This window comes from Manacus candei, unplaced genomic scaffold (assembly GCF_025592945.1).
Source record: "Manacus candei isolate 608988 ecotype Guabito, Panama unplaced genomic scaffold, ASM2559294v1 h1tg000043l, whole genome shotgun sequence".
NCBI lineage: Eukaryota > Metazoa > Chordata > Aves > Passeriformes > Pipridae > Manacus > Manacus candei.
Window position 1 is genome coordinate 18,934,965 of NW_026138091.1, and position 24,809 is coordinate 18,959,773.

The 24,809-nt window shown below is 40.6% G+C and overlaps 1 pseudogene; it reads left to right on the forward strand.

The window, feature by feature from the left end:
- The first annotated feature begins 4,699 nt into the window (after nt 1-4,699).
- Nucleotides 4,700-24,809, forward strand: part of LOC127474508 (hyaluronidase-4-like) — a 47,533-nt pseudogene continuing 27,423 nt past the window's right edge.

Sequence of the window (24,809 nt, forward strand, 5' to 3'; positions counted from 1 at the left end):
CTAGGACTACGCATGAATCAAATCTCCCAGGCTGGACCACTGTCAGGTATAATTATATACATATAAAAGACATCTATGCAGCACGAAGTGGAGAACAAGTAAATAGCATAAGGTCACTTGATCAATTTTCTTCATTTTATTAGATTAAAAAATCCAGCTACCTAGTAAGTGACTGGAATACATATGTTCCCACGTAAATAAGAAAAGTCCAGTATGGCAGCAAAAGGAGCTGAGATGGTAAAGGCCAGATGACTGTCCTGATGAATCCAACACACGCTTGTAGCTTGTCTTCTGAAATCTGATCTCCTCTGTCCAGAAGTCCCACAAAAGTCAGAGTAAGTTAAATTTTACTAAAAAATTGCCTTCCAATAATTCAGGATTTTAACTTTTGATTCTTTATTCAACTCATTCCTTACAGGTGCTAGGGAAATAGCTCTGCTGCATCAGATTGATACTTTAATTTGTAGGATTTTGAGAGTGCTCAGCCCTGAACTTGAAACATTCCTCAGCAGTTAATGCTGCTCAGGTTTCCTAGCACCTTCATGGGGATCAGTGAAGGACTGTGCTAAAGGGTTTTGAATCTTGTCTATAATCAGCCATCAATGACACTGGGTCAGGCAGATTATTATGAGGTGAGGTCCTGCTCCATTTTCATTGTCCATTATGCTGCATATTCAGTCCCCTGCATTCACTAACATAACAGAGATACTCTGCAGAATCTGAATGAGACAAATCACTAAAGGATACCTTGGTCTAATAAGCCCCCATCCACATGAGGAAAGGCAGAGACAGATGGCAGCAATGCATCCACACATACCATCCTCTCTGAGGCTGCTGCAACTCTGCGGCTCTCTGGGTCATCTCCTGTGTCACAAGCCCCCGAGCATATTGCCACCAAATTCAGGTCCAGCACGGAGTGCACAATTCACAGCTGACAGCATGACTTCAACTGGAAAAAAACTTGTTCCACCATCAGACTTCTGAGTGTATCAGCTGTAGTTTTGCTGATAAAAAGTCAATAAAAGGGTTATTCTGTAAAAATCCAGGGATTTTATTGGGTAATTGTGGATGTGAAAATTCTTGTTTCAAAAACCATGCACATCTTTTACCAAAGAGTATTTTGCAACTGGCTTGCCTGTTTAAGCTCATCAGGCTTATGCTGCATCAATGTCATATTGTTGTAGAGAGGAGAAAATATCACTGCCTTTATTAATAATTTTTAATTTTTCTAATTCCTTGATACGAATAGTGTAACCTCACTGGAGGAGGCTGTTACAAGACAAATGCCAAAGCTTGAAAGTGTAGTCGTCAGTTCTATATTAACTGGGGGAGAGGAATACAGGGCTTATATCACCGGATGAACATTTATCAATTAGCCAGTTATTTTTTTCAGCAGTATCCTGTGATCTGGTTCAATTACTTCTCTCTGTCTCTTCAATTCAGAACTGCCTGTTTTAGGCTGATTTTGCTTAGTCTTTGCTAGAGCTGTTTGCTGCCCAGTAAAGATGTTTCTACTTTCTCTCTGTGGGAGATTGCTGTCCACTCTGCATTTTCACTGTCAACTGGACACCAAGATGGGATGCTTCTGTGTTGCCTTAGTTTACAGAGAAAAATATAGTTAGCAGAAGGGTTATAACTGGATATATTCAATCTGGATTTTGTTGACTATGACAGATACAAGTGAAAGAAATACCTAGCCAAAAGAGAGGTACAACTTAGCAATCCTGCACAACAGGAAGCAAATTTGAAAAGTCTGGGGAAAGGGAAAAATATTGAGCAGAGCTTGGGCACAGGATATCCTTTCTGCATGCTACAAACACGTGACTTCAGATGGAGCATGTATGTTTGTGTGGTGGCTAAATGGATCAAGTGGAATAAAATCAGAAGTCAGAAGTCAGTCATTTGCTATCACACCAAGTATAAACCAGCAACTTTTTCCTCCTTAACAATAGAGCAACTACAAATATCTTTTTATGCTAAGTCAGAATTACAGAATATTCTGGGTTGGAAGGGTCCCACAAGGATCATTGAGTCTAACTTTTAAATATTAAGTCCTTCATTACAAGTTTGTCTCAGGGGGCAGAGTGGTCTGCCACTTCCTTGCAGTCTTCAATAAACTACAGTAATATTATTGTTGTTGTTATGCTGTTGCTGATGATTTTTATTACTACTATTTTCTTTAGCTTGCAGGCACTGCCTTCGCCATGTGCCAGCTCAGAGGGCTTTGAGGCAGCAAATCAGTACATCCAGCATACAGTAAAGTGTAGGGTTAATTACACCCCAGCCCTGCCTGAGGAGAGGTGTGTGGACCATGGTGCAGGAGTGCTGTGCCTCCCACTTCCCCTTGGAAGATAGACCCCAGCAAGAGCAGTCTCTTGTGAGCCCCATGGGTTTTGGTGTGATGCCATGGCGTGGCCCAGGGCATGGATGGCTGCCAATGCATGCCACTGGCATACTTGTGACATAGGTCCTGCATTGGAAGTGCTCCCTGAAATCGGGGGTGAATCACCCGAGGATGTGCCCAGCCCAGCTAGTGACACCTCCCTAAACCAGGCTGTGACAAGCAGGAGAGCAGAGGGGCAGGATGGTAGTACAGCTCTCACAGGGGAAACTCGACATGCTGCAGTTTAGAATCACATTCAGCAATATGAAAAACAAGTAATTGTAGGGATTTGCTGCCCTCTGGCAGGATTTTGTTACAGGTCTGATTCTCTGTGAACTGTGAGAACAGTGCTCAGCAATAGCTCTGCAGCAGGGCAAGGTCCGCATTTTCCAGGTTGTTGTCGGCAAAGCTGCTGGGGAGCAGTGCTGCAGCCTCCCTGGAGCCCTCCTGGAAAGCCAGAAACACATTCTGATCCCAGGCACGGACTGGTGTAAGAGGTGGAGATGCTGGGCTGGCAGGAGCTCCCTGTCTCTTTTCTCCATCCCTGTGGGGTAATGGAGCAGCAAGCCTGACTCTCTTTTGGTGGTCCTTTTGTTGGTTGTCTCCTCAAAAGAGCAAGCCCACCATCTTCCAGCTTTAGCTGTGCATCCTTTTGGTGAGAAAATTCAGTTTGACCTCCTTTTAATCCTGACAAGCCTTAAATGGCTTCGCCAAGTTTGCTTTCTTAGTAGGATATAAGCTTTCAGAGAGAAACTCAGCAAATCAGGCTAATTTTCTTTTACATAAAATTCTAAATGGCTCATTAATGCCAATGTGGCACTTGTGAATATGTGAATACTGATTTTGAAAATCTGGGCTTGGTCTTCACTAAATGCAAGGTATTGTGGGTCTCATGGGGTGAGATTTCTCTGACAAAACATTGAGTTCTGTGATGTCTACTCTGTACTGCATTGGTCCTGTGGATGGCCTGCCTGGTCAGCAGGAGGAACAGGCACATCTTGGATGCTTCAAAGCACTCTGATGCCTCTAACTGTCAAAAACCTGTATCTTAAAAGAATCAATGGCTCATTGAAAGTACCTAGGTTGGTTACCTTGCATGATGACATTTTTGATGTGGGTACCTAATATTAGATTATGCTAGTCCTACCCTAAAACAGCAGAGAAATGAGGGAGTGAGGAGGCCCATAAAAGTACCTCAGGTGCATAGGTATTCATTATTGTTATTCTGTTTTGAGAGAAATGAAGAATAGCACAGATATGCTATTTCCAGTACGGCTGCCTGTATAACACCCATGATCCTTGCCTCCAGCAGGTCACAGGAGGAGAACAAATTTGTTTCTCCCAGGAGAAACAAATAGGTAGGCAAGAACTAAGGAAGAAGAACAACAGTAGAACCCAAATGAAAATCCATAATGATTAATTGTACAGCTATGTGCGATATTCCCAGGGTTTTGAATGCAAGGGAAATCTTGGAGTTGGAGAACGGATAAGACTTTCTCATTCTTGCATGTAAGTAATGTAGGTTTTGATGTATATCTGTTTTCTTCTCTGCTTAATACACACACAATTGGCCGGGACCTTGTGTCTAATGATGCTGCTTGTAGCAGTGGCCACAGGGCTTAGCTTCAAAGTCTACATTGCACAATGCAGTGTTATGCAGAGCTATCAGAGCCAGTCTGGAAGGTGTTAGCTCCATGTGATAGTGGAGTCAGGCTAATCAATATCTCAGAGCAAGCTTTTATGGATATGCTTTATTGCTGTTGAGGGTTTGAACTTGGATCCCTTTATGGTACTGTACAATGACAATGAAATATGTGTGTTTGTTTAGAGTTATTTGGAGTATTTCTGGCAGACACTGCACTAGACAGGTCAAGGATGCTCATGAAGCTGTGAAGATGGTGGTAAAAGCCAAGGTTTGATATTACAGTTACCTTTGTTGTTATTGAGAAAGCTTGAAGAATAAGAAAAACATTTATTCATCAACCTTTCCAATGGCAACAGCCACAGCCAGTAAGACATCCTGGGGCCCACTGAAGTGATGGCAACATCCTTGGTGATTTCAGTAAGACCCAGATCTATGAGACAAGTAACTGAGGTATGCTGACTTCCACAGAATTACACTGATTAACTTTGGTGATATTTTTCCTCCTTTCTTTGGGTTACATTGTGTTCACTTTGTTTCTTCAGTGTTAGCATGGTAGATGTCTTAGGAGTGACCGATACCCATCCATATATCTATACATGAAATAAATACCTATACTTCTATTATGTTCCACAGACAGACTGGGAGATCTGCCTCTTGCTGTCTTTTAAGTCATGAAAGGACTGCCTGAAAATGAAACGCTGTTGTGCATTGTTCACCTTTCAGCCCCTGGCATGGCTGCACATAGCTCTCATCTGGAATTCCCTCGCTATGAAACCATCCCAACCACCATTTTGGGAGAGCAAACCTTTTAAGACTGCCTGCAATGACTGACAGAACTGCGATCCCTGAGGTACGATGTACTCAACCTGAAAATATTCTATATGATTTGAAGCCCACTAGCTAAAGCAAGAGGGCAGACACATCACAGGAAATCCCTGTTAATGGTGGCATACACTAGAACTTCAGTTTTCAAATTCATGCAGAAAGAAAAGGCATGGCATTAACTATTACGTCACAGCTAAGGACTTCACTGGGTTAGCTTCACAGACTGGGTGCACTGGAGACCTCAGTGGGCCAATTGTGGTGCAAAAGGTGTCTACAGAAGAAAGTCTAGGAAACTTACAACTGAAGTGAATATTTCAGCAAAAAAATGTTGAATATTAGCCATTTCCTTTGAAGAAAGTGCAAAAGCTTTTATGAAGGAAACACTTGCACTAGGAATGAAAAAAACCCAAAGGGCCTGTGCGAATACTGCTTATACCCTGACTGTCATAATTATTTTCTCCATGATTAGAACCACCCTGGTTTCTGCCCAAAGAGTGAAGAGAAACAGTGCATTTTCCTGGCTCTGTGATAGTATTACAGACCCGTGTCCTTCCACTGACATTAAGAAACCCCCTTCGAAACACATAAACATTTTGCACTTTTCTCAGTTTAGGTTGAATAAACCCATAAGGATTTCTTCTATGACATCCCAAGATTATGCTTTGCCTGTATTTGTGTATACCTGACTAGGTTATAGAGATGAACCTTTATTAGTTCTCTCTATGGGGAGTTTTTGCTGGAACAATGTAGCCTGCATTTATCCTTTAACCATTCTTGCAGATGGTGCATTGGAATGAAACACCTCCTACTTGGGCCAGGTCTGCTGGTTCATGGTAATTATCCACATGCTTTAAGGAGCTCCATGTTCTGAATAAAAATTGCAGCCCAGAATACCTTGGGTTTTTTTTTCTTTAATTCATTGCTATGCATTTGAATGGATTAAAAGTATTCCAGAAATATGATATAGTACATAGGAGGCTGTTAATACATTAATCCTCCCTGATGTGCTGAGGTATGCAATCACTAATTAATTTCCAGATACCTGCTTTTTTTATAGAAGGGACCGAGACAGAGATGTTACCAACTTGTTCAGCGTACATAAGAAAGGGAAATGCAGTCTTCCTGCACGCCTCCACCTCAAAACCATTTAATTGAGTCCCATAATACCTACCTCAGGACAGGCAGAGGTGCACCAGAACCAAGGGGTACTGAACACATACAAATATACACATAAAAGTATTTTCAAGATAAGTGCATTACCCTAGTCGTTTTTTACTTCATCCTGGACATCCTCCCAGGACCTGGATGAGGACAATAGGCTTCCCGTGAAAAAGCAGTATAACCTGCCTGCCACTGCCCTGGCTCTGTTCTCACCTGTAGACAGCGACTACACTACCAGCAGGCCACAATTTCTCTGTTTCAGAGTACAGCAAGTGAGTTGTATTCACTTTTTAAAGGTTATGTTCAAATTTTCTGTCCAGGTAGAGAGTCTAAAGCTGGCACCCTGTCTGGGAAAGAGTATTAGCTCCCTCTTCTATCAGATGTCACTACTCCCCTATCACTGCCATCCATCACCCACTACACTTCCCAGCAAGGGGCTTCACTTCTCTTGGTCTCGAAGACATTAAAGGAAGTGCTGGCACCTGCTTTGGTGGTTTTATCCAGTTTGCCCTTCCTTATCTTTGCAAGGAGAGAATAGACAGACATCAGTAACTGCTGTGGGCTGCTGTGCATCCCCTTTGTCCTTTTATGTCCAGTTCCTGCCTCTTTTTCCCTTCGGGCAACTAATTCATGTGAAGCTTTTCTATTTTGATTTCTTGATGTGCTGTGGCTCTCAAACTCCTCTAAGTTGGTGACAACATCTAGGAAGTCACTTGCATATCAGTAGCCTTTCAAATTCTGTGCTTGTGGCATAGCAATTCAGTTTTTGTTGATTTCTTAATCACCATTCAAATTAAGGATAAACATGCAAGCGCCAGATACCCTCTCCTTACAGCCTGCTATATGAGGAAAAGGTACAGTAAAAGACAAAACTAGAAAGATTAAAAAAATTGAAACTGAAATTCTTAAGATTCATCAAGTGTTGCATTTTCTCTTTCATTTGAGGTTGCACAACGCCCATATTTTCCTCCTATAGTGTGTGCCTATTTTCAAGCACTTCTTCTAGGTTTTTATAGGAATCTGAATGAGATTCTTTTATGGGAAAGCATCAAGAACAATGGATGCTTTTAGAATCACAGCTTTCACATTGGAGAGGAACTGAAAAACAGGTGATTTACATAGCAAAATAGCTCTCTCCCTCCCCTTATTAGCAAAAACAGAACTGATGGAATGCTTTGGGGAATTCTCGCATTAAGAATACCACTTCAATGAAAGGATTTCAGTTGCTTCTAGTAATTGATAATCAAATGTCCTAGTTAGAACAGCTGGGACCAGTTCATCACTGTATGGGTGTAACCCAAAACTGTGTATTCTATAGCCTTCCATGCCATTTCCCAGAAACTGTTATCAATGAACCATTTACACCCTCTGCCCATAGAGCCTGACTCCTCAGGCTATAAACTAGCTGTTAAGAGGCCTGTGAGATAGGAGGTTGCTCTTCTCCTCACGCCCATTGAGGAACTCCCCCGCCCTGAGGGAGGTACTGTGCATTCCTGCCTGAACTGGAGGATATATAATCTTGGAGTCCTGGGACTTTTTTAACCACCTGTGGGATCCAGAGGAAGACTGCAGATCACCGCTCTCAACCAAACTGCAGATCACCACTCTCGACCGGACTGCAACCACCACTTTTCAACCAGACTGCAACCACCACTCTCAACCAGACTGCAACAGCACTCTCGCCAACAGGTTTTCCCCCCTCCTTTTTCTTTGGACTCAGGGGGCCCAAAGAACACCACTCTGTTAATGCCCCAAGGTGCTGGGTTTTACATTTGGGTTTTGTGGGTTAAAACCAATTTTTTGTCTGTATAATAGTACTTATTGTATTACTTTATTAAATTGTTATTCTGACTTATAATCTCTCTTTTGAGTTGATTTCATTTCCCCAGCTGGTTTACCTTTAAACCAGCACATCTATGATTAAATTTTTGCATCAAAGTGAATTAAAATGCTTTTATCCCCCCATGTTTATTCACTTGCTTATTACCAACATCTCAGGCAGTACCTAAGTTTGCAACTTTTGTTTCATAATCACTGTAGTCTAGACAGCAAATCTTTAGCCAGAATAAAATACAGTTCATAGGGACCAGAATGAAAAGAAAACATAGTCCAAGAGACAGTCACATAACATACCATTGCATTACTTTAGAAAGGCTAAGAAATGCTGAATTAACCTGACAGTGATGCCTTTACTCTTTTCACTGTAGTGAGATCTTATTAACATTGTTGGAGAAAGTGCCCTGGGAGCTGCAGGCATTGTTCTTTGGTGAGATATGAATTTAACTTCTTTAGAGGTAAGCTTGAGCCTGATTTAGATGCAATGTGTAAGATCCTAATTTTATCCCATTAATAGACACTGTCTGACTGCACCAGTCCTGAGCACTCAGTACCAGCAGAGCTGATTGCTTAACCAGTCTTTGCTGTCCTCCATTCAGGACAACCGTGAAATATGGTCAGTTTTTCCTGGCTTAACAATGTCTTGTGAGGCTCATAGGCAACCAGCGGTAGGGAATGAAGCCAACGGTTAATACCAGGCATTTTGGAAGACAGTTCTGTAATAGTTATATCATCCTGGTCAAATTCCTTTCCAGCTGGGTAAAATACTAGGAAGTTATCTAGAGCCTGATTAGCACATCAATCAGATTAGATGAGGTGTACCAGTGGTTCTCAGCAATTTGTCATATTATGAGAACTCTCCTTGTGCTTGTGTGCAGGTAAGTAAAATGAAGCAGGCTGATAAAATTAGATGGAAAGGTTTTGTATTACATATAAGACCTAACCCCATTAAAATCAAAGATTGATTTCTAAGGCTCTGTCATGTCCTGGAGTTTTCAGAAAGCCGTACATTAAACTTTGTAATGAGAAAAGACTTTTTCCTTAAAGCTGTGTGAAATGGGTGTTCTGGGTTGATTTTTCTCACAACAGATAGTATAGAAAACTCAGCCAGCATGTGAATAAATGGCTGAAAATAAGTGTTTGGTTGTCCTCAGCAAATTCAATTACTTCAGCCAATTTTTTAAACATTTGGATGTGATTTCTGTCAGAATCAACATGAACAGGAGGGTGAACTTCCTTCCACCAGAGTCAAATGAGAAAGGCAATCCTCTGAAGCATCTTCATCAGCTCCAGACCCGTACAGTCTTGCCATACAGCCCTGCTGACATCACCTGCATTTCTAGCATATAACATGGCTTCTTTGCAGATCTACACACTGTGGTGTTTCCTTGGGAGTGCAAGTTGCTGAAGCCCTTTGCACCTCAATTGGGTTATATTTTCTGTATAAAATTTATCAGTCATTCAAACTAGCCAAATTTAAGTTATCCTGAGTTAATTTATTAACACAGGCTGCCTACGTATTACATATTTCTTAGAACGTACAAGGAAAAAATAAAGTGAATAGTTTCACATTAGCTAAAATTTCTTTTCTACCATTTGCAGAGCAACTACACAAGAATCAGATCTATGCTGAGTTCTCTGCTTTTTTTTTTTTTTTTCCATTTGATCCAGGCAAACATTTGAAACATACCATCCAGCTCTCACTTGCCCCCATTATTCCTTTTTGTGTCAGAACCTTAAAGATCCCATCAGGCTTAGACCTCTGTGATTTTGCACCTCTTAGAAGTTTTTCATTTTTCAAATATGTGTTATTACCCTCATATCTAACTTAACTGAGTTATTGCCATAATAACTGTGTTAGAAAAGCTATTGTGCAGTGAACAAACATTATGTTAATAGAGCTCTTGAAGGCTAGTGAGAAAAAATTTCATTATTTTTTGACAGAATTCCACTGCAGAAAGACATATTTTAAATTCCATTTAAGTTAGGGGAGACTATGACTAAACCACAACTAATCAATAAGAAATTAATTGAATTTAGAATGTTCCTTCTTTAAAAGAAAAAAGTATCAACTAAATGTAGGCTATTTCTTTCAAAAATAAATTCAGGAGATCTACTAAAATTTTTCTGAAGCATATTTTTTATAGTGAAGAAAACTATATAGAAATATTTTGCTTGTTTGTTTTCGTTTGGTTTTTTTTTATGGAATGTCTTTCTCAGAAAAATGCAGTGTGTTAAAATCAGAGTGCTGATTGTGGCAGATTTTTCAAGGGAAGGGTGTAAAAATGATTCATTTCACATTCTGCTTGTGCTGTAGGACCAAAGTACACGCTAATAAGAAACAAAATGTCTCTTAATGTTTTCTGAGCAGCATTGGATTAGATGTTAGTTTTGACTCTTCTTGATGTCTTCGTTAAAGTCACATCTTATAATGAGATAGTCACGCTCAGAGTAACTAAACAGTGGGGTAGTGAACCAGTATTTCATAAAATCAAATTTCAAACTCTTCTGTGAATGAGTTAAATTTGCAACTGTCTGTAAGACATAAATGCATCCTGTATAAATCTTATGATATTCCTTGGTATCCAGGAATGCAGGCCCAGATTTCTGCCACCCAATATATCCGTTGAAGTGGGACAACTAAATTAGAAGTGTACTCATCAGGGGGAGGGCACCTCCTGAGGAGCACTTCAGGTGCAGTGGAGTTTAGCTGGTTTGGACCTCTCAACAGCCTTGGCAGGTCAGATGATTTTGTGAGGGCCAAGTAGTAGAGATTTGCAGTGTGAGAAGATGTGCAGGACGGCACAGTGAGAAGTTGCCTCCCAAATTACAGCAGGGTGCCCCCACAGCAGGGTACACCACATACAGAGTCTGTTCTCATGGGGAAAGCTGAGCCAGGTGGTCCTTCTGACTCCTCTCTTTCCTTTTGAGGCTGGACACTCAGGCTATGTGAGCTGTGGTATAAATCTGTGTGAGCTGCACCTCTAAGATCAAACAACCTCTCTTCTGTTCTCCTGTGAGGAGCACTTCTGATTCCTAATTTTATAACTTTTTTTACTTCTGTTTTCTTCTCTTTGTGTTTCCTATCTGTTGTGTTTTGCCATCCTCAGCTATGTGCTGGTGTTTGCACATTTCATTCCTGGGATTTAACCACCATAGAGCATCCTGTAAAGATGGTTTAAACTCCAGATCATGGATTCCTCTTGCATCTATATTAGACATGCCAAAAATTACCATTACAGTAGCTAAATTATTTTGCAGATTTCAGTAGGAGTTAAAAACCTAAACAGGCCTGAATATCTGCACCCGGGCTCTCAGCAGCCACATGGTTAAAACTCTTGTACGTGGTGTATGGAACGTAACATGTCATAATAAAGTCAATGGTAGAAAAAATTAATCTAGCAGTAGGCTTTTTCCCTGAAGAGGATTAAAGTTCAGTTTATGTTATTATACCTTCTGAATGGTAGTGATAGAATTAAAAAATCTCTGTACATCCATGAGAATGGATGCTTTTAAGTATAATAAACGTACCTTCTCTTACTATAGTACAAATTGGGATTCTTACTTTCACGTTTTAGAACATTTCTTAGAAATATCATGTGGAAATAATAATATACGAAACTAAAAATCAGAGGACAGCTGATAAGCACAGGACTCTCTGAGTGTTTTCAATGGTCTGACCCAAAGTCATATGAAGACAATGGCAAGCTCCCTTTGTTTCAATAGGCCTAGCATCAAGCTGGGGTGCCTCCCAGGGAGTTACACACAAGGGTCTTGAGACCTTGATAGGTGCCTCTTCCATGCTAGAACATTCCTAAAATAGATCAGAAGGCATGTGTTACAAGCAAACACAAGTTTTCAAGAAGCTTGTGTAGACATCTAAACGTAGAAATATCTGAAAGAGCTTGTTATCCAAGTTGCTAAGGGTTTTGATAAGCTACTAAGCATTTAGATAACCAATAAATATCCTATTTGATTTTTTTAAACAATATAAGAATAAGCTTAAATGTTCTTTCACCTAACCAGAACATTAACAAACAGATAAAAATCTGCATGTATCTCACTAATAATTGAAACCATGTACAATTTTCAGTACATCTAGTCTTTTAGCAGAGGCAACCAAGGTTATTGAAATGGTTTTGTAGTTGTGAATGAGAACAGGACAGAAGGAAAACTGCTCTGACATCATTACCTGCTGATCAGCCTCCTAGGCTCTTCTATGAGTTCATTTTGCAATGAGAACAATATTAATTCCAAATTTCAGGTTATTTGGAACATCCATTTTTAGTAATTCTCTGTCATTGACATCGTGTATCACATTTCCCACTGGCTTTATGTTGACAAAGGTATCTTCTTGTTTCGCTTCTATTTCCTGTCATCCTGGCAAAGGACAGATGTTTGAAGCTGGCGCCTGGTTGTTGTCATACTGTGAAATGGCTATAAAATTCATGGCCTTGTTTCTTCATTTAGATCCAATCAGACAAACCCCATCTGCATGTGCAGCCAGTTAGGAAGTACAGAGCCAAGTGACAACAAGGTTCAGTTAGTGTTTTGAATTAAATCAGAAATTCTGATCCAGTGTAGGCAGCCCTATTCCCAATGATCTTAACTTATTCAGTATTAAATTATTTTTTCTCATTAGCCTTGAGGCAGCTGAAGGGTAATGCTGCACCTTCTTGCCCATTTCTACTGCTTGATCTTACAGTAAGGATTTTTCTTTATCACTCAACCCATTCCAGATGTCTGGATGAGGATCTTAATCCCAGGCTGGGGCTTTGTTGCAAATCAGTTTGACAGTCAAGTGCAAAATAGATTTGCCTTGGCATAATTCAGGTGCTTAACTCCCTGAAATGATGCTTAAACTCAGCAATAACACTATTAAATACAGCATTTTAAACACTGTACAGATTGCATTGCACATTCATTTTTAATCGTGTTCTACACTGAAGTTGATGGGAATAGGGCTCCTAAGTACACATAATGAGTCAGATTAATAGTTAGGAGTTCGTTTCTGTTGTTCTCATTTTTATGTAGAGGGGATTAAAGAGGAACTACCTATCTGATCCCTAGAACTCTCAGTTATGACAGATTATTTTATGCTTATATTGAATAATTTAATCACCGTGTCATTGTATTGAGAATAGTGGAACAAATTACAGATCTCTTGTATTTTTTTTTACACGTATTTCTACCTTGGGCTCCACTGGTGAAAGTCTGAGGAAGGCCACTTTCTGAAAATTACAGAATTATGTTTAAGTCTTAATATATCTTGAACCCTAACCTGCTGAATTAGTACCTGAATTTTCTACTGGGCTCCCCATTTAAAGCAGGATTTTCTGGCTTAGTCAATGGGGTTACTTACTCAGATTACTTTTCACTGTCTGGTATACCCTATGGACTCCCTGCAGAAAGTCTCAACTAAATGTGACTTCCTTGGTATTTAGAAGTGGCTCTTCTTTTAACCCTCATTGGATGTGGTTGGTAAAGGCTTGAGCATTGATTCTCAAGATTTGTTTAGGGCTTGGGCAGCTCTGCAGTTTCCTGCTGCATGTGGAATATGCTCTTCAGCAAGGAAAAGCCTAGCCTTTTTCCAAGTCTTCAGGCACAGGTCATGGAAATGGGCTCAGTGCCGAAGGTGAAGGCTTTCCTAGCTTTTCACTGCATCTGTCAGAGCCATCTGTGTTAAAGAAATGGTACACTGGCTAGTTTCTCCCAGAGAGTGGGAGGAGGGATGGCAGCTGAGCATTTAGGGAAAAGTCCTTAGTCTAAAAGCTTGGATTTCTGAAATAAAGACTAATGCATGCCTCTGCTACCAAGAAAATCACTCTTTACCTAGAACACAGAACAGACTTAACTAGCATTCAGTTAAGGCAACATGAGTACAAAAGATTTACAAGTAACTCCTGGGAGAGAAGAAGTGGGTGTTTCTATGCGTGGTAAAATCCTTTTCTCCACTTCCCGAGTATATATAGCTTTTATTTCAATAACACATATTTTCTTACATTTCTTTTTATTCTGCATTGTGACTTATTGTATGCTAAAGTCAGAAACAGTTTTGGTTATATTTTAAATGAATATAGGATTAAAGAAAATGTGTAATTTACAGTTTGGGCTTGCCTTTATCTAAATTATTATTAGAGTTCCTGGCCTGTAAAATGACATATCTCATTCTATATCACATATATCATTGTCTTACCTTGATACAATATAGACTTCAGTAGTAGTGACTTTCTTGCCCAACAGTGTGGAGCAGACAGGGAAAACAGTGTGGCTGTAATTATGCCAGGAAGTAAGATGCACACACTGAAGAGGAAGAGCCCCAAACCAGCTCTGTTTTGTCTGGCAACTGAAGAAAACAGGAAGAATTGCAGTCAGAATTACCAGGTTTGCAAAAGTCTCCTAATACACACAAGTGTTAGAGGCAGACCTGATATTAGACTTCCCAGAAGTTATAAAACAAGTTCAGACAATGTTTGTTTATCTCCTAAGACAAAGTCTTTGTCCGTTACAGGAGAAAAGGCAGATTCTGGAGTTTCCGTCATCTTCCTTTGTCACCCTAATTCTCTCAAGGCTGTTCAGCTCTAGGGCCTTTAATTTCATTAGAATATTTGTCTGGAACAGCAATATGTTGAATGTTTTGAGAAGCAGAACTGAAAAGAGAAAGGAAACAAAAATGCAACAACTGTGCCGTGCACACAGGTGGTATTCACACCTGCTAGGGAATTGTGCTTCACAAGGGATGCAGTCCACTCCCACTGAGAGCTAGCAAAATCCTTCCAGTCACTTTGTCAGGAGTGTCAATCTTCCATCCAAGAGAACAGCAGAACTCTTAAAACTTAAATTTGATTCATTAGGGTAACTAACACACATCTGTAGAGACCACAAATTTGATTCTGCATTCTTAAAATTTATGTTTATCAGTTGCATGTTTTTTTTGGGTTTTGTTTTGGTTCTTTTTAAACCTTCAGGATGGTTCCTTTAGCACCTCTATTGATTATATCTGGTCCATGAAGAATACTTAATCTCAAACATCATTACAGAAAATGTACTATCTTTCTGAATTTTAGCCAGCTGTTTGATGGATAACATTGGCAGTTTAAAGCTGCTGCTGAATTTTAAATCATTTGGAAAATGAATCAGAGACTTCACTGGAATTTCTCTAATTTACACCAGCTGGGAGTTTGACCCTGACTTTTTTAGAACAAGCTGATTGCCAATCAATTAGAAAAACTTTCAGTTGGTATGTGAAAAATAGCATTGAACTACCAGTTCAGTCCTTGGCTTTTCTGGTGGAATTTTTGTAAAGAAAATTGTCTCAATCTTTTTTTAGTGGCTGTCCAGGTAGCAGTTACAGGTTCTGCTCAAAACAGCTGCTATGGCCTCTCATGCTTTTGGGGCAGCAGGGGAAGAAGCCCAGAAGTATATGAAAGGGGGAGAAACGGGAATACAGCCATATGGGACTTGTGTGCTGGGATCATTTCGCTTGGCAGATGGGTAAGAAAAAGAAAAGGATTGACCATGGAGCCAAAGGAAGGAGCCCAGGTGACTGTGCCAAACTGATATGCCACACATATCCCGGGAGCTGCTGTGAGTCATAACAGGACTGACTTAGCATAACAGTGTGCCTGAAATTAGTACCAGCTCTCTGATGCTAACCACAATCCTCAATAGGCACAGAAAGAAGGGCAGTGCCAGTAAAAGATAATCCGTGTAGGATGTCAAAGTATTGATGCTCAGTGTGCAGATCAAGTATATAACAAATAGCAAAAGCAAAATACCCAACCTGAACCAGTGCTCAGCACAAGTCTGGCCAACATCTGCTCCCACTGAGGGACCACAGAATCACACAAGTGCAGGCTCCTATTGGAGGTGCTGACAACTATCTTTTGAGTAATAGCTCTAAAATTATTTACAGCAGTTGCTATCAATGGTTACAACATTTGCCCATTGGCTGGGACATATCTGAGGCTGCTGGTTGAGCTGCTTTCATCAGACACTCCAAAACTGATATCATAATCCAGTAATATTATTTGTTTCATCTGTTCTTACTATTCATTTTTTAGTCATATGGAGGATGGATGGAAAAGACTGTTCAAAAGATGGTACACTGGCATCTCCCCATCTTGGATTCCTACCTCTCGGCAGCTTGGCTTGAGCAGCAGGTCTGTCGCTCTTGGCTGAGTCTGGAGCAGCAGGCACACAAACAGCCCAGGTGGAATTACCTACTTTTAAACTGATTTCTGCATCAGCAGGAATTGGAAGCTGATCTATAACTCCAAAAGGGTGTTACCTCACACCCAGCTCACATCCCATTTCCCTGAATTTAAAGCTTTACTCAGAGAAATCAGCTCCAGGTGGATGAATTTCCTAGAATGTGCGTTCATTGGTTACTACTGGCATAGCATAGTGTTACACAAGCAAGTAATGATGCTACTAATATGTGCTATTATTAAGGCTATTAAAATACCAACTGGCACTGCAAAAAAATTGCTGTCATTAAACACCTATTAGGGCTTTTTAATGAACAATCAGTATTACTGTCCCCGTGCAATCTTGGCAGACAGAGTTCGAGAGGAACACATTCACTTGGCAGCTTTGTAGCGTCAGGACTGTAGTCTGTGGTGGGACGTGAAGGTAGAGCAGCCAGGGCAGTGGCAAGTATTGCCGTGGAGCCAGGCCTGGGCAGGCTGCAGGCAGGCTGTGCTCTCCAGCACTGTCTGTATCCTGATCTGTGACACTGCTTCTCCTTACACCACTGAGCTCCTGGACAGGGAAAGGAATGGTCATGACATGCACCTGAGTTGTGGCCAGGCGAAGTGTCAGAACATTGCAAAGATTTGAAGGAAAGGGGAAGGTGAATGTGAGCTGAGACCTCTGGGAGATGTGACCCATCTGCTCTGCAATGGGTTGAATCACTGTTAGGTGAGTTACTGGGCTACTTGCTGGTTGCCATCAGACAACTTCTTGGCTGGTGTATTAGCAACAGCTTTGCTAACTACTACACATTTACTATTGCTTTTCAATACCTGGAGGATTTCCTCCAGCTCTGGCTGGCAAACTATAAAGTACAGAAGAAATAATAATTTTCATTTATGAAAGAATGCATTTGGCTGGGGTTAGCTTGTAGATGGGTTTCTTCTAGCATGACCATTTTTTCTGACTGAAAATTTAGTCTGGCCTTTCTATTCATGTTTGTGGCTACAGATGAGACCAGGTAAGTGACATCGGAGCATAGAATCTGACGCTTTCAAGAAATGCCATGTCTATTCCATGCATGCTTAAGATCCAATCTGTCTCAGACACAGTAAATATTCTCTGCAGATCAGCTATAAAACTTCTGCCTCAGAAAGCCAACGCTTCCCAAAGGTGCTGGACCACTGCTCAAAGGCACACTAGGTTTAACCTGTGAGGTGTGGAGAAACGACTGAAAACTCCTAAACCCAAATGTCAGAAAGCGCTTAATGTCTATTGTTTTCAATAGTTGGTGGCTTTTAAGTCACTGGCATAATGACTCCAATGAATACCTGCTCTTTTACAGCATGTCCAGCCCATGAAGCTTGAAATGCTTTATGAAGGGCATAAACAACAATTTTACAGATAGTCAAACTGTAGTACAAAGAGTCAGTCTTGCAGATGGCTGAGCCAAGCACAGGGTAAGAGCCCTTGGGCCTTGTGGTGTGCCTGCTTAATGGCTATTTAGTTCACAGTATTAATACCTGAGCTATAGATATATAAGCACTGTGAGAACTGTCTAGTCTACTTGTTGAAAATGTTATTGCATACACATAATTCAACATAAAGGAACTACAGTCTATGAAAAACTATTTCTTTATGTTGTGACCAAACCTATGAAATAGAAATTTGCTTTAGTTGTAGCAGATTAGCTTTATTTACATGGTTTGTCTACTTATGGAATAGAATGCTGTACTTGAATTTTATATTAAAATCTTTATATGTTTTATGTTTTGTCATTTTTAGGAATAGGTTACTTACCCACAATTTTATTGTGTTATCTGAGTGACTCAATCTCTCTGAGCAGATCAATCAAATTCTTTCAATCAGGCTTCAAGGCAAGTGTTAATGGAGAAAAATGGAAAAACTACCTTTTTAGAAATTTTTTCTCCTTTCAAATAAAATTCGCTGTTTCCTCGAGAGGTTCTTCGAAGAAAATTTGCTCATTAAAATATTAATTGGAAACGGAGAGAAAAGTGTTATGAAGAGTGTCTCATATCTATTGAAATCTGCCTAGAGGAATGTGATTACCTAGTTTCTCAAACAGATTTTGTAGCACTGATCAACTCACTGCACTGCAAAACATGACAAGATAGCCTTTCTAATTTTTTGTTGCTCCGTGGAAGATTTGGTGGTGTAGAAATGAACAAATATGACTTATTCATATGTCCTAGTTAGGACAGCTGAGATCAGTTCATCATGGTGGGTGTAACCCAAACCTGTATTCTATAGCCTTCCATGTAATTTCCCAGAAACTAGACTATTGTTGTCAATAGACTATTCGCACCCTCTGCCCATAGAGCCTGACTCCTCAGGCTATAAACTAGGTGTTAAGAGGCCTGTGAGATAGGAGGATGTTTCTGTCCTCACACCCTTTGTGAAAATCCCCGCCCTGAGGGGAGCACTGAACATTCCTGCCTGAACTGGAGGATATATAATCTTGGAGTTTTGGAACATTTTTCAACCCACTCGTGGGATCCAGAGGACGGCTGCATCTCATCGCTCTCAACCAGACTTAGACCACCACTGGACTGCGATCACCAGTTCTGGACAGACTGCAGCAGCTCTCCCACCAGCAGGTTCTTCCCCTCTCCCTTTACTTTGGACTCAAACAGGGCCCAAGGAACACCACTTTGTTCATGCCCCAGGGCACTGGGTTATACATTTGGGTTTTTGTGGGTTGAGACCAATTGTTTGTTTGTATTATTGTACTTACTGTATTATTTTAATAATTGTTATTCTGACTTATAATCTCTCCTTTGAGTTGAGTTCATTCCCCCTGCTGGTTAACTTTTAAACCAGCACATCATATTATTTCATATTTCCTGGAAATGGACCACTTCCAAAATAAGGTAAACCTGTCTTTTGATTGAAGAGCAACATTGCCTGTCCAGACTTCTTTATTGAGTATATGTTTTTACACAGTCCAAATCTTTTTCTGGGATTACTTGAGATAGGAAAAAACCTGGATGTTTTGTGACTCAGTTTGCCTTGGCAACCCTGTGTCCCATGCTGGCTTCCAGGGCTCTGCTTTCTGAGCGGTTCCGCGTCCCTTCCTGTGCCATGGTGCTGCGAGCAGGAGCCAGGGCAGCTGGTAAAGCAGCACAGCAACAGAGTCAACAAACCAAACTCCTCCAGGCGATTAGCCCAGCCACACAGGGAGAGAGAATCAGGAATACAGCCTGTTTATACTGGCAGAGGTGGGCACCTGTTAGGTTTGCTCTTGCTCATGAGGAGCAGGATTTGTACAGCTCCTTTGTAGCGCTGCCTTTTAGACCTTCTGGCTCTGAAGCAGTGCACTGGCACATGGGAAGAGCTTTCATAAATGTAGTGGGGCTGCCTGAGCATCCCCATGGCCTGCTGTTATGTAGCATTGCTGGCCAGTGAGTTTTGTCTAGCTTGACTAAGGAGGCCTGGTGTACTAGCTCAAGAGGAGTCAGTAAAAAGGACAAGCACACTCACTTCAAGTATCCATCTGTTTATCACATTTCTGACTTGTGCTGTTTCAGAAGCTTGCAGATTTTCCAATGACTGGTTTTCATTCTCTTGATATCTCTGATCAGAGACTTCAGTTTTTACACAGCAGCAAATGTTTCTGTCTGCATACCAAGGGCCCTCACCCCTCCTGATCTCAACTTCTGGGAGGAGGTTGGGATCACTTTGTTTGCTGTGCCAAAGAGTACATGCTGTAACAAGTGAATGTGGGCATAAGTGGTGTGCCACAAACTTCACTCTGTGCCACTTAGGGAAGGACTGGAAGAACTGAATGCCTGCCAGCCAGTATAAAGGTAAGGTAACCTGGGAACAGACAGTTCTGGTAGCTCTCTCCTGCAGAGCCTTGTAAGCAACAGATCTCATCAGAACCAGGTAAAAAAACTCTGTATGAATTTGCTTATTTTGGTGTAAGCCTGCTGCTGTTTGAGCTGGGTCATTCCTAAGCAAAGGGTGGGTTTCAGGTATATCCCACCTGGTCTTCAGCTGCTGTCCCAGATGGATGTGGGACTCCTATGCACACTATGTCATACCTGCCAACCCTATGGAGATATCTGGGATAGAACACAGTAGTTATAATATAAGGTATATAGACAAGTAAATCATCACCAAGTGTTTTTAAAACTGCTTGCATTGGGGCTTTCGGGTTTTAGTCTGCATAAATTTGTGTTTAGAAAAGAAATGTCTGTGTCCCAATATATGGGGACACTTACAGAGATGGTTTGTTTTTCTATGCTTACTAATAGATGCAGAATGGTAGCAACCACAATGAGAGAGGATGCTTACACCCAGTATGTAGATGTTACCAAACCCCTAAAATCTTCTGCTCAGATATTTTCTAGTGCTGTAGACTGCTACATTCCTTCAACACGCCAGGTTTTCCTAGTAATGTCTCAGCACTTGACCCTTCTTGCCACCTGGCTACTTGGAGACCTATTTCACATTTACTGTTTGGTGCAATTCTCTGGAATTCTCATCTGCGTGACCAGCAGAGAGGGATTTGCTAAGTGTCCTTAGAACATATCTTCTGCATATCTGAGGGAGAGCCAGCTGATGCTGATAAACCCAAACTTTATCTCATTTTATTTGATAGCCTAGTACTCACAATATGCATTTGAGAGACCTGTTTGCTGATCTTGTTTGGGAGCAGAGACTGAAACCCAGGCCTCCTACACTTCTAACTCAGCCTGAGAATTTTGCTGAAACATTACAGTGGAAAAAGTAGGGAGCAGTTGTTATTTGTACACATAATATGATTATTTTCTCAGAACAGTAAGCCAAAGACAAGGGTGTTAGGACTGTGAGGGTCAGCTGCTCCAGGAGGGATGGGCAGCCCAGGGTGACCCCAGCATGGGCCATGCCCCCTGTCCGATGGAGGTGGACATGGTGGACAGGGCCAGCTGCTGGTAATGGGGACCATTGACAGCCCCAGAAGAGGCAAGTGGTGAGCCAGGTCCAAGCGGTATCCAGAGAGTCCAGTTAGGAGCAGCAGGACATGGGGCTGGAGACAAGCTGACAGCATGGTTCCAAGGGATCTACACAGAGACAGGGGTAGAGATGGGCACCAGTAGCCCCAAACCAAACCAAAATGGGGCTCCTGGTATATGGGCTGGGGTGGAGGGAGGCCCCAGGAGAGACTGGGCAGGGACAGAAAGGCTATCAGGGCCCTCAGGGCTGCATGCAGCAGAGAAGTGTTTGATCCTCTTTTGTCAAAGTCACCAAGAACACATCAAAGGTAAGGCCTCCAGGCATGGGATGAGCCAAATCTGTGAGAAGCTTTGGAAGCTGTGACATAGGTACCTCTCCTAACACCTTGGTGAAGTAGGAAGAAAGCTCAAGTTCCCTAAACCCTCAGCAGTGTGCTCTAGTTGTTTAATCTGAAAAAGGCATAACAAGTGAGTTTTCTGAAGCTTATAAGTAACACAGTTAAAACAAAACCACTCCCTGTAAGATGAGGACTCTGCAGGCTGTGGGCAAAGTGTTGAGTCAAGATATCTCAGAACTGCCCTGCCTTCTGTCCTCAACATATTTTGTGGCCATATGAAAGTCTGTAATTGTTTTTCACCATCAAAAAATTTCTTAATTCATCTTCATGAGATCTGTTGTGGAAATATCAGCACTAATTACTCCTAATACATTTTCTTTTTCTGACTGGAATTTACATATTTATTAAAACATTTATTGTCTGTCTCGTTTAACCTTAGAATTGAATAGAGACAGGTCAGGAATGCAAAGAACTAGAAATACAAGGAAAATTATGACAGATATGAGGGAACCTCCTTTAGTAAAAAGCTAAGAGTAACAAAAGAGTAGCTCTACCACACAGATTCTCCGCTGACAATCTTGGAAACCCCTTCAAATCACTTAGCATCTAAAGTACACAGTCTGCCCAGTTTTTTAGCACATAGCTTCTAATATCCTAATGAGCCAGAAAAAAAAAAATCAAGAGTTTTATGCACAAAAATAGCAAGTAACTTAAAATACACAGTACTTCCTTTGCAAAAAAAAAATTGCTGAAATCTGTGAGTAGTATCTACTAAAAACTGTTCTTCGAGGATACTGAGCATCATTTCATTAATATATTGCACAATCTGTCAAATTTATTTACATGTACACACACAGACCTGCTATAAACATTACAGTGTTGGTTACTGCTCTTAACACTGTTAGTGTTGATAGCAAGACTGTGTGTTTGAGTTTTAGTGTGTACATTAATTCCCACAGTCTGGCACTGTATACAGTAAAATACCTACTTAACAGGCATAAAACAGAGCTGCAATATCAAAAATAACTCTCAGAATTGACACATAATCAAGATATCTTCCTACCAAGTTAATGACAATAATAATGGCAGAGAGATTCCAAAAAGTCACCTTCCTCTCTTAGAGAGACCCAGTTAGGGAAGAAATGTGATGCAGGCAGGTAGACCAACTCCATCAGCACAAAATGGTAGAGCTTATTAATCTTTGCCAGCTCACTGTGTTTGCACATGCTAATGGCAATAAAAGAAGTGTTGTCACTTGGAACTCTTTCTATCAAGGTACTATAATTAGCTTTTAGGCAGTTGAGCAATATACTAAATAAAATAATTTTTGGACTGTTATTCAACCACCCATTTTTCATGTAAGAGAACACCTTACAGCCTGAGCAGGGTCTGCTGTATCCCTGTTTATCTGCACATCAAGGGGCCATACATTATGATAAATTTGTTTTTACTATTAGTTAAACTAATAAGCCCATAAAGCAGCCCATAAGACAAATCAGTAAAGAGAGATTTTAGAAATGAGAATGCAAAGGGCTTCTTTTTATTGAAGTTTCACCTGTCAAAATATACCTTCTCCTTTTCCTTCTCTTAAAGAGCATCAAAGAGCCAAATGTGCAACAGGTAGGGTAGAAATGCAGGCAATGGGTTAGGAATTCTGTTGCTTTTCCCCCAGATTAATGCCCTGTAAGGAAGGTTCCAGCCATGGTGTGACCCCAGCTTAGAGCACCTACCATCTGCATAGGAACAACCCAGAGGAGGAGCTGATCCCGCTCCTGCTGAGGGTGAGGTGTCAGTACCCTGGGCCAGGTTTGACCTTCAGAGCCAGAGCAGCACCAGGGCTTCTGAAAGAAACCTGGAGGCAACAGGCAAGGCTTGGGGGAGTGGGAATAAAAAGAAAATATTTGGAAAAACTGTCAGAGATCTTAATTTTCAACTGCATTTTCCACCACTTATGTCTTCTTAAATCCAAGGGATACAGATAATGCAACACAGATGCTTCTCTGTGTATCACTTTAAAGACTCAAATTTCTTTTTCAGTCAGGAAATGAAAAAATCCTTTTATAGCTGTTTCATTTCAACAAATGATTTTGCCTTCAATTTTGCAACTTCTAACTAAATACAAAATGAAAATGAAAAGTCATTTCAACTAACAAACAAACTTTTTTCCCCAGACATTTTGATATTGTTACAACTTTCTCTTTCTTTTTCACTGAGATTTTGTATTGGAGAAAAAATAAACAATTTAATTTATATCAGAAATATGTTTAATTAAAAGTCGTGGCCCTTTTTAATGCAAAACAAACAGCTTTTTTAGCAGCTTTACTTCCTGCATTTTATATACTAAAGTCAAAATACTCTTTAAAACATTTGCTTATTTCTACCCCTGCAGAGGGAGTTTAACATTTTAAAACCTGAGATATTTAGAATGTAAATAAACAGATGATGGGGATATTTTTCTAACTTTACACTCCAGACCGTATATTCTATGTTCGAGACTGTATTTTACCAACCTGCTCTAAGTGATTTAAATAGAATTCAGGCTTTGAAATGCTTTAAATACTTAAGTGGCTCTGTGGGCCTAAACCTTACTCCCTCTGGTCTAATGTATTGTGATAATGGTAATTAGGGGATTACAGCACTGAAAATAGAAACAAGAAATACCACCCAAAGTAAGAACTGAGGCTAGAGAACAAGGTTCAGTAGCAGTCACCTGCACCTTTAGTGATCCTTACCTAAAGCCTAAAGAAAGCTAAGTTTGAACTCTTAGGGAAAAAAAAGGGAATCTTCTTTCAGCCTGTCATGGTCTATGCTCCTTGCAATAATTTCCTTTCTTTAAACTGGAAATAGAAATGGCAAGAAAATGCCACAATATAATGTACTCTGATGACCTTACCAAAATCAAGAACAGAGAAATTACTGGAAATTGCATTAGAAAACCTCACCTAGGAAAGCTGTCTGGTTCAGGAAACTTAGATGAGTTTCAGCTTTTTGCAAGCTGAATAAAGTTTCTGAGTACTCAGGTCTCTAAAATTCCTCTTATTGATGAAAACATTGGTTTTAATATTCATACTTGTGTATATAAAACCAGATTTTATACTTTAACCAGCAATTTAGGAAAAACAGAAAGTATAGCATGCAAAAAGGTCACAGAACCAGACACTGAATTTACTGGCTTTGGGCAGAATTGAAGGTTCTTCCCTTTGGGGCTTGAATGTTGTCAGTTTTCCACACTGCAAAGAGCAAATACCTCAAAAAACTCCTCTAAGCGTCACAAGCCATCTGTTCCTTTCTACCCCATGTAAAATGCAAAACTCAAATAATGCTTTTCCCTGCTACTGTTGCATTTTCTACTGCTTCAGTGAAACTACTCTTTCCCCTCAATTCTCTGCTTTCTTTCTGCAAGAATTTTCTATATCCCCTGTCAAAAGGTTATATCCAGCCAAGTTCAATGACAGACATTCACCCATTGG